Below are 10,603 nucleotides of genomic sequence, written 5' to 3'. Positions count from 1 at the left end.
GATGGAGCTTTCAAATTTGGCACACACACAAACATTGCTGTCATTCCTAGAATATTTGGTATTGCAAATGTGATATATCGGACGACTTTTTGGAATATATGGGGTGTACCCGCATAAAATATTTAATATTTTTGGATATTGAGTAGCCCCCTTGTAACGGTAACCTCCATTATTCGGTATTTTGAGGATATGGGGCACGTTCTTCAATCAATTGCCCACAGTGGCCTGACTTATTTTTCATATGAAGGGAAAATAGGTTAGGTCCCACGTAGCAAAAAAACGGCGAGTGTTACAACGTCCTAGGTCAATATTTTCTTCAGACTCGAAGTTATTTTTAATTTCTACAGTGGCCTGACTTTAATTCCATATAAAGGGAAAATAGTTTGGGTAGCACTAGTGGTGGGCGAGGAGGTTACAACTCTTTGGTATGTATTTTCAAAAAGGAAAATGCTACTAGGTCCATATTTGCTTGATGCTATTTTTAATTTCCACTATGGACTGACTTAAGTTCCATATAAAGGAAACATAGGTAAGGTCCCAATGTAGGAAACAATGAGGGCTAGAACTTTTTGGTATTCATTTTTGGAAAGGCTATCGAAAATGCTTCTAGATCCATATTCAGAAGCTCTAAACTATTTGCAATTTTCACAATGGCCTGACTTAAATGACATATTAAGAGAAAATAGTTTAGGCCCTACTGTAGAAAAATGGGAAGGTTACAACTTTTTTGTATTCATTTTTAGAAAGGATGTCGAAAATGCTTATAGATCAATATTTTCCAGGAGCTCTAACCTATATTTAATTTCCACAGTGTCCTGACTTAAATTCAATATAATGGGAAAATAGGTTAGGTCGCATTGTAGGAAACGGGGAAGGTAAAACTTTTTGGCATGCATTTTCGAAAAGGGCATCGAAAATTATTTTCTAGAAGCTCTAGCCTATTTTTAATTTCCACAGTGGCCTGCCTTAAATGCCATATAAAGGGAAATAGGTTAGGTCTCACTGTAGAAAAGTGAGGAGGTTTAGAACTTTTTGGTATGCACTTTTGGAAAGGTTATCGAAAATGCTTCTAGACATATATTCTCCAGAAGCTCTAACCTATTTTTAATTTCCACAGCGGCCTGAATAAAATGCCATTTAAAGGGAAAAAAGGTTAGGTCGTACAGTAGGAAAACCGATAAGGTCGTAACTTTTTGGTATGCATTTTTGGGAAGGGCATCGAAAATGCTACTCGGCCAATATGTTCCAGAAGCTTTAACCATATAACGGATCTCCCAATTTCGGTAATTTTTTTCGATTTTTGGTATACAGGATGAGATAAAAAAGCTGCAACAAAGTCAAACGCCATAATTTTTAAATTTTAAATTGAATGAAAGCAAAAAATGTCGGAAATGGCATCAAATTTTAGAATAAGTTTAGATTTGTTCGAATTGGTCACCTTTGGCACGAATTATGGCCTTCAAACGGCTAATGCAACCGTCACACGCTGCCCGAATGTTCCTCTGCGGTATTTCGGCCCATTCCCGGCAAAGAGCTTACTTGAGGTGATCGACACTTTGGTATTTTTTAGTGCCAACCTTGCTTTCCCAAATACTCCAGACACAATAGTCCAACGGAATGGTATCCGGAGATTTTGGTGGCCATTGTGCGCTGGAAATGAAGGGAGGAACCTCATTTTGTAATCATTCGTGGTTGCCGCGTACTGAGCGCCATGTTGCTGAGTTTTGTTGGAATGACCAAGGTCTGCGATCAAAATGTTTGCGTGCCCAAGGCTTTAATACAGCCTCAAGAATATTTTCGCGATAAAATTCGGCACTTATTCTGATGGCACGGTCGATTAATACGAGCTTAGAGCGACCATAGGCTGTTATGGCGTCCCACACCACACAGTGGGCGGCGCTTGAGTTCTGGTGGCCAACCGAAGGTGCACATTTTCAGCTGACCTCTTGGCAAGTAAATAAGATACGAATGTTTTCTCATCGGAGAAAACCAAATTCGGCAGTTCACAACTTTAGGTCAAACGAAGCAACTCTGTAGCACTTTTGAGTCTATTTTCTTTCTGTTGCGGTAAGTAAGTTCTTGCACTTTTTGGAATTTCAATGGATTTACCTCGAGAGTTCATTTTTCAATATTTGCCGAATGGAATATTGCGATATGTTTAGCTCACGAGTCATTTTTCGGCCACTGCGACGCAGATTTCGATCAAGTCACTTCTTTATTTTTCGAACCATTTCTGCTGATGTAGCTGTTTACTTCCGTCCATTCCCTTGATGTCGGGCTACGCTACCAGTGTATCACGGTAACGAGCGATAGTACAAGACACAAAAGATTTATTCACTTTTAAATGCTGGAGTGCTCTAACGATAGCCACTTGTGGTTTTCCAGACAAATATAAAGAAATCACACTATCCCGCTTGAATTCCATAATGAATAACTTTTTTCTCTGTAAAATTATCACCAAAATGCTTTTGTAGATAAATTTCCGATAAAATGGGCCACTTAAAATCGGAAAAATTCCCATCTCCGAAACTCTTTTTGCCTACATGGTCCACATATTCTGAAAGAACATTCTTAGACCTTTCGTTTGGAGGGCTCAACCCCAAACCCTTCTCAATTTTTTTACAATGGGGTATTTGATATGAAATTTGCATAAGGCCGGCCGCAATTTAGTTCTGCAAATTGGTGGCGCATTGTCAAATACGCTCACATACTGCCAGTGTTGCCAAAACTTGATTGAGAAAAAATGCTAGATTTTATTGAAAAATATGCTAAAAAGTGCTAAAAATTTTAGAAAAGTGCCAGAAAAAAGTGCTAAAAATGAATATAAGAAAATTGATAATATTTTATAATGAGATCTATATTTCTTAAAATTTAAATTAATAGCTATGTTGTGAGGGTATTGCAAGTGTTTGTGCTTCGAAAGTTTGGTCCTGGACTTACATTTTGGTATACGGATCGTTATATCCCGGATAGCTGAGTCGATATAGATGTATGTGACTATTCGTATCACCATTAATATTTATAAACAAAGTAAAGGTCATAGCTGTGAACCAATTGCCACGATATTCTGCATATCCGGTTCTGGCCAGTGAAGACACTTATTGTGTTTGGTAAAAACGGTCAATATTTGGCTGTTGAAGTCAACCAAAGCATTTCATATTTGTTTCTGGTCTCTCTAGGGGTCACAAAATTGTACATGGGGAAAATGCTAATGAATAAGCAAATTGAGCAAGTCAAGTTGACCCAGACTTTTGTTTGAAAAAATACAAAATTTAAACTATCTCGAGCCCTTCCCGCGAAAATGTTGTATGCGACAAAAACTAAATTTTACAGGAGACGGTTTTTGTTGTATATCATTTTATATAACCAAAATTTTTGAATGAAAGTCTACATAGTGTCTTTACGGAACCGTATTTATGATTTGAAATAAAAATTTTAATTGTTTTTGCAATATAACGGTACTCCTTGTCGCTTACATCTTTTTCGTCGTCACAAAACTCAACAAATTCTCTTTGAAGTGGCGTTTACAATTAAGAATCTCAGAATCAAAATACAATTTTTGTCATTAATTCAAGGAATTTATTTTTTTTTCTTGAAAAGTCAATAGATTAATAAGCAGAATTATAATCAAACTTCATCCTAATCTGTTTTGGTATAGCTGCAATATATAACTGTCCAATTTTTGATACTTTGAAGCTTTTAATCGGAGTTTCCAACTGAAGTGGTTGTTATATTTTCATTCCGGGGTTTTGGAGGCTAATATTTATCTATACAGAAAGTTATCAGTGTAAGTTATGGTTTTGAAATAGGTTCCATTTAATCGGGGCTTTAATTTGGTATGTCGACTTCTTGGATGTTCAGAAATATTTTTGCAAACAATTTCGACATAGGTCCTGTTTTTGACAAAAGCCCCAATTAAAAGTCCCCACGGAATTTTTAGTATTTTCAAAGTCGAATTTCTCTGAAGAAGTGGTTGTAATTTGGCATTCCGGATTCATAGAGAGCGAACAACATTTTTCTGTGAATAAAAAATTTCAATATAGGTCCTTGTGTTTTACTAGCTTCCACACAATAGACCCGATAAATTTGAAATTGATATTTGGTGTTTATAAAAATATGAGGATAAGTGTTGGAGACAAATTTATTTTTGTATGCCATCCATTTGTCTCACCCATTTGCCATGGCCTACATATAAGGTCATTCAGAAGGCGAATTTCAGGAAATATACAACCTCTGTGAATAAAAAATTGCAATATAGGTCCTTGTGTTTTACTAGCTTCCACACAATAGACCCGATAAATTTGAAATCGATATTTGGTGTTTATAAAAAGATGAGGACAAGTGTTGGAGACCGATTTATTTTTATATGCCATCCACTTGTCTCACCCATTTGCCATGGCCCAAATATCAGGGCATTCAGAAGACGAATTTCAGGAAATATACAACCCTGTATCTACTTTTTCTGCCAAAAGTTGTTGGTGTGGCGAAAATGTTATTGAAAAAAATTTCGATTTATTTCGACTACCTGACTATTGACCATGGGGCTAATATGAAATTTTAATGCAAGCGACATGTCACCACAAAATGTAAACAAAATACCAAGTGTACTTTCATTAAAATTGTTTTTGCTGTGGTTTAATAACGGTTCATGATAGAATTAAAATATTTTGAGAATAAGCGTAATGGAGTATTCTCTATCGATTGAGATCCAAAAAACAAAATCGGAAAATTGTCGCTTACAACATTTTCGCGGGAAGGGCTCGATATGCTCTTCACATTTATTCTAGAAGAGCAGATTCTAGAAGGTGTGGAGCTTTACGTAAATATTTACAGGGGTCTATCTATTCTAGATTATAACTATACAATTTTGCATAAAATTCCGGTTTTGTTGAAGTGCGACATCTATCGGTTTTGAACGGATGATATTTAGAGTATGAAATAGTACAAAAAAAGATTTTTTTTCTAAATGCACTTTTATATCCAGCACTTTTATATTGTTATCAGTCTAAGTATTGGTCTAGCCCCCATATAACGGTACCCCCAATATTCGGTATTTTGGGGATTTTGGACACATTTTCCAATCGAGCTGGTTGTGATTTATTATATAGTTATAGAAGTTATAGAAAGTTCGGCCGTTTACATAGTTTTTTACTTGTTATACTCTGATAATTATTACAACACCAGGAGGTGGATATTTCACAGAATATTTCACCGACACGGACATTAGTTTCGCAGAAAATTTAAGACTTGTGGTAGTTACGTAATGTATCATATGGATAGCCCTGTGCGACTATACTGCTCCGCTCACTAGAAAAAACATTGGAAAATCAAATCAACCATGTGAAATTTACGGAAACTTCAATGTGAAATCGAGAAACTGCAATTTTTTGGAATTATACTAAAAATTTTGAAAAAATCTTGGAACAAATTAAAAATGCTAAAAAAAGTGCTAGGTGCTAGATCAATTTTTTTGGTGCTAAACGAGTTTAAAAAGTGCTAAATCTAGCACTAAAAGTGCTAAATTGGCAACACTGCATACTGCGCACAATTATGTTCTGCAAATTGTGGCACATTCTCAGTTACGCTCACACACTCTCTCTCTCTCTCGATTTAGTTCTGCAATTTCGCATTCTCTCACTCTCTCTCTCTGTCTTAACCCTATGTGAACCAGCGGAACAGTTTAGTGGTTTGTGTCTTTGCTAGTTAAATTTTAAATTTATCTTCACGGACATTTTGTACGCTTGTAAACAATATAATGAGCTGTCACTGGAAAAATTTTAACAGCTGTCGGACGAGTGGCTTTTAGAAATGACAGCAGTCTGAAGTTGGTTGCAGTTTTTTCATCTCACCCTGTAGATATTATACGTTCCTGCACAAACCGACTATAACTTGGTCTTTGAGGAATTGATTTCAAATTGTTGACATTTTGTTTACATTTGAATCAAGAAGTAATTTTGAAAGTTATGAGGTCATTATTTTTTATAAAAAAAATTTTTTTAATTATAAATTTTCGCGAAAACTGTCCGAATAAAAAACAACAACAACAAAAACGTAACCCGATAACATTTATCAAAACAGTTTTTAAATTGGTTATTTATTTGTCAGTTTGTTTGGACAATGTGACATCAAAAAAATTAAAGCAATGATTCATATCAACAAATAAAACAGCTATGACTTAGTTTTTTATTTGTTCGGAAATGCATTTGTATTTAGTGGGAAAAAGATAACAGTTCTTTTTCGATTTAATTTTTTTATTTATTTTGCAAAATAAAACTTCAAGAAAAACATGTCAAAATAAAATCGAATATCAACATTTTATGATATATTAATAAATTCAAATGAAATATGTTCTGATCAATACTAAACGACTGTGTTGATCAGAACATAATCTTTTTTTGTCATAAATATTCCAAAAATAAACTAGACTTAAAGGATCACTGACCTACCCCATTCTATGGCATTGATCTAGAGGCTAAATAAAATTAAATATCGTTTACGTTACCCTAAATGTGGGTAGTACTCAAAGGACAGGCTCTACAACATCATATTTTGCATTCCAAAAAGGTGGGTAGGTTGGCCGGCCTATCGATCATTGTGGTCTCTCACTGCACTAATGTAAAGGTACTACATTCCGACACCATGGATTTTCTGCTACAGCTTTACATTTTACTTGGCCACTTTTTTTGTAATCATTCTTTATCTGATAGTTGACTCATCCGTATGTAAATTGAATTGATATACACACACAAATATATATAGATATATACATGATGTATGTCCCCACTATGCTATATAATCCGCAAAAATAAAAAATAAAGCCAACAGAAGAACAAGTACAGAATTGGCATATTCACACGTACATACAAGTCTGAAAATATCAATTTGTTTAGCGTGGACTCTGGCGCGTTGTTATTTATTCTTGGAAGAATGGTCGTCTTCGTTGTTGTTAATTTTCGAAAAAAGGCGTCGTATGTCTTTTTCTGCTGTGTGTGTGCAAATACACGTCCATATATCGATCATAGACATTTGCTTGCAAAACAGTTTTGGTTACGACTATTAACGAGGGGATTACAAAAAAAATGGTTAGAAAGAATTTCCAGGTTTTTTTTAATGGAAGTTCTCTGAGAGACCGTCTTTATATAGTAGAACTTCTAGAATTCATTTATAAACAAAAACTATCTAGAACTCTTATATATAATAATAATTGAGTCCTCCTAAAGCGGCAAAAAGCCTTTCAGAGGTTTTCTCTAGAGACATAAGTGCTGCCACACTTTATTTATAGACAGAAGTCCTTCTAGAGGTCATTCATAGACAAACTACTATATAGAGTTATTTTTCAAAAGGTCCTTTTTAGAATAGACTTATAGAAATGCATTCCAGAGGTTTCTACACAGACATGATGTCTGATATAGCAACAGAAGGCCTTCCAGTAGTCTTCACAAAAGGCCTTCCAGAGATTTCTATGCAGACAGAAGGCATTCCACAGGCCTTCCAGACGGCTTCTGTAGACAGAGAGAACTTATACGGAATACTTTCTAGAGGTTTTCTATAGACAGAATACCTTATACCTTCTGGAGGTATTCTATAAACAAAACGTTCTTGAGTTTAGGTACTAGGTATCAGAAACTTTGGTCTTACGGTTTGTCTTTCTGATCTTCTAGAAGATTTTCTGGGCTTCCATAAAAATCCTTCTACATACCTCACTTTCTTCTATATAAATATCTTCTTCTGATCTTCAATAAGAATACCTTTTGGCCTTCAATATGAATATATTCTGGTCTTCTATAAGAAGTTATTCTGGTCTTCTATATGTGGACCTTGTGGTCTTTTATATGAATACTTTCTTATACTCTATATGAAGACTTTCTGGTCTTCTATACGAAAACCTTCAAATCTTCTGAGCCCCTTCAAATCGCCAATAAGAAAATTTTGGAGTCGTCTATACGAAATCTATCTGGTCTTTTAAGCGGAGACCTCCTGGTCCTCTAATCGAAGACTTTCTGTATTTCTATAAGACGTTTTGATCTTTAATAAGAAGATAGTCTGATCAACGATCCGAAGACCTTCTGAAATTCTGTAAGAAATTCTACTGGTCTTCTACACAAAAACCCACAGGTCTTCTAAATGAAGTCCCTTGACAGTAGTCTTTAGGAAGACCTTCTATATAAGGACATTCTGGCCTTCTTTACGATGAGATTCTCGTCTTCTATACGAAGGTCTATTAGTTTTCTATACGAATATCTACTTTTTTCTATTCGACGAACTACTTTTGTTCTATAGGAAGACCTTCTGGTCGGCCTTATGATCCACGCCTATTTCTGCACTTCAAAAAATATTTTTAATAAAACCACGCCTATCTGCACTTCAAAAAATATTTTTAATAAAACCACGCCTATGTCTGCACTTCAAAAAATATTTTTAATAAAACCACGCCTATGTCTGCACTTCAAAAAATATTTTTAATAAAACCACGCCTATGCCTGCACTTCAAAAAATATAATTTTAATAAAACCACGCACTTAAAAAACAATTTTAATAAAACCACGCCTATGCCTGCACTTCAAAAAATATTTTTAATAAAACCACGCCTATATCTTCAAAAAATATTTTTAATAAAACCACGCCTATATCTATACCTCAAAAAATATTTTTAATAAAACCACGCCTATATCTATACCTCAAAAAATATTTTTTAATAAAACCACGCCTATATCTATACCTCAAAAAATATTTTTAATAAAACCACGCCTATATCTATACCTCAAAAAATATTTTTAATAAAACCACGCCTATATCTATACCTCAAAAAATATTTTTAATAAAACCACGCCTATATCTATACCTCAAAAAATATTTTTAATAAAACCACGCCTATATCTATACCTCAAAAAATATTTTTAATAAAACCACGCCTATGCCTGCACTTCAAAAAATATTTTTAATAAAACCACGCCTATGCCTGCACTTCAAAAAATATTTTTAATAAAACTACGCCTATGCCTGCTCTTCAAAAAATATTTTTTTTTTTAAAACCACGCCTATGCATGCACTTCAAAAAATATTTTTAATAAAACCACGCCTATGCCTGCACTTCAAAAAATATTTTTAATAAAACCACGCCTATGACTGCACTTCAAAAAATATTTTTAATAAAACCACGCCTATGTCTTCACTTCAAAAAATATTTTTAATAAAATCACGCCTATATCTATACCTCAAAAAATATTTTTAATAAAAACACGCCTATGCCTGCACTTCAAAAAATATTTTTAATAAATCCACCCCTCGGAATGCCTAAATACAGCCGCTTCGATGGGTTAAAACTGTAAAAATATCGTATGGGGTTATACCAAAATTAGATCGAAATATTCTATTTGAAAAACTAAATTCCCCAGGGGAAATAGCAACATAATATCGATTTCAAGAGGATATAAGACGTAAATTTCAAAAAATACGAACGGAATATCATTTTTGTAAATACACTCTCCATAATCCCAATAACCGAATACTGTACGTCAAGTGTCATGACTATGTACAAAAGAACAAAAAAGAAACAAAAAACGAGTGGCCGTTTTATAGAATTTATTAAGTGGTAATTAATATTGTCCGGCTATAACAAAGTGCCTGCTGGACGATTATAGTTTTAGCACAGTTTTTCGTTTTGTGTTATAGTTGCCTCTTCTATTATTTTTCTTTCTTTGTTTTTGTATTATTTTTGTGGTTGCCTGGTTTTCAGCAAATCATGTAGAGGGCATTTTTGCCTATTTATGTTTTCACATTTTCATATTTATTCTAGAGCAAAAAGTCATTAACTCCATAATTGCGTAGACAAAAAAATGAATGACGATGAGCCAAGTTCGTATGCATAGCTTCTTTCATTTGTAAAAATATTTTTTCTTTCACACACTTATTAATTTTTGTTGTTGGTGTGGGCATTATGTTGTGTGCTCTAATTTTTCGTTTCGAATAAGAAAATATATTTCAAAAACGGTGCTATAAGCGGGACTGATATTTGTTCAACGCCCATCATTAGGAAAATATTTGTTAAAGTTTAGCATAAAATGGAAAAAAGTTTTAATTTAATGTTAAAAAAATCTACTACTCTACTATTACTCTTGATCCTTAAAAAAATCTTTAAAACCCCTAGGCTCGTCCTTGAAATTCTAGTTTTGGACTGCTTATTTATTTGTTTGTAAAAGTAATATTGAGATGGAAATTGTGTATGTATGTCAGTCTGCAAATCTTTTGGCCAAGTCATACATAAAAAAACAAACTATGAAAAAAATTATATTTCCAAAAGACATAACAAGACCAGTGGTACACCAATGACTTGTAGAAAAACGGGCAGGTTTTTAATTATACAACTAACAGCCAGTTTCAGAAAAAAACTAACACAAATTTACAATTTGTTTGTATTTTTTGTTTTGGTGAAAGTAAATTTTGAAATGTGTTTTATAGGTTTAAAAATAAAATTTCCTTTTCATTTCATTTTCTAAGAATAATAAAACAATTAGATAAGTTTCCCTTTCATTTTCAAGGGGCAGATTATATCATAATGTGTGCATGAGATTTACTAATATCGGTTAAATGAATACCCAGAAAA

The 10,603-nt window shown here is 33.8% G+C and overlaps 1 long non-coding RNA gene across 3 annotated transcripts in view; it reads right to left on the bottom strand.

The window, feature by feature from the left end:
- Positions 1 to 1,350: 1,350 nt before the first annotated feature.
- Positions 1,351 to 10,603, bottom strand: part of LOC133334445 (uncharacterized) — a 37,015-nt gene continuing 27,762 nt past the window's right edge. The window contains exons 1-2 of one of the 3 annotated variants that reach the window (XR_009754492.1): positions 5,731 to 5,860; positions 1,351 to 2,465 (exon numbers count right to left, since the gene is read on the bottom strand). This is a non-coding gene — a long non-coding RNA (uncharacterized LOC133334445). Of the gene's footprint in view, positions 2,466 to 5,730; positions 5,861 to 10,603 lie in introns of those variants that run through there. The other 2 variants (XR_009754493.1, XR_009754494.1) reach the window with 2 other exon arrangements.

Source organism: Musca vetustissima, unplaced genomic scaffold, assembly GCF_032173495.1.
Source record: "Musca vetustissima isolate MV318-11 ecotype Yass unplaced genomic scaffold, APGP_CSIRO_Mvet_v1 utg561, whole genome shotgun sequence".
Classification (NCBI taxonomy): Eukaryota; Metazoa; Arthropoda; class Insecta; order Diptera; family Muscidae; genus Musca; species Musca vetustissima.
Note: the sequence above shows the minus strand (reverse complement) of the source record. Positions and strands in the feature narration are given on the sequence as shown.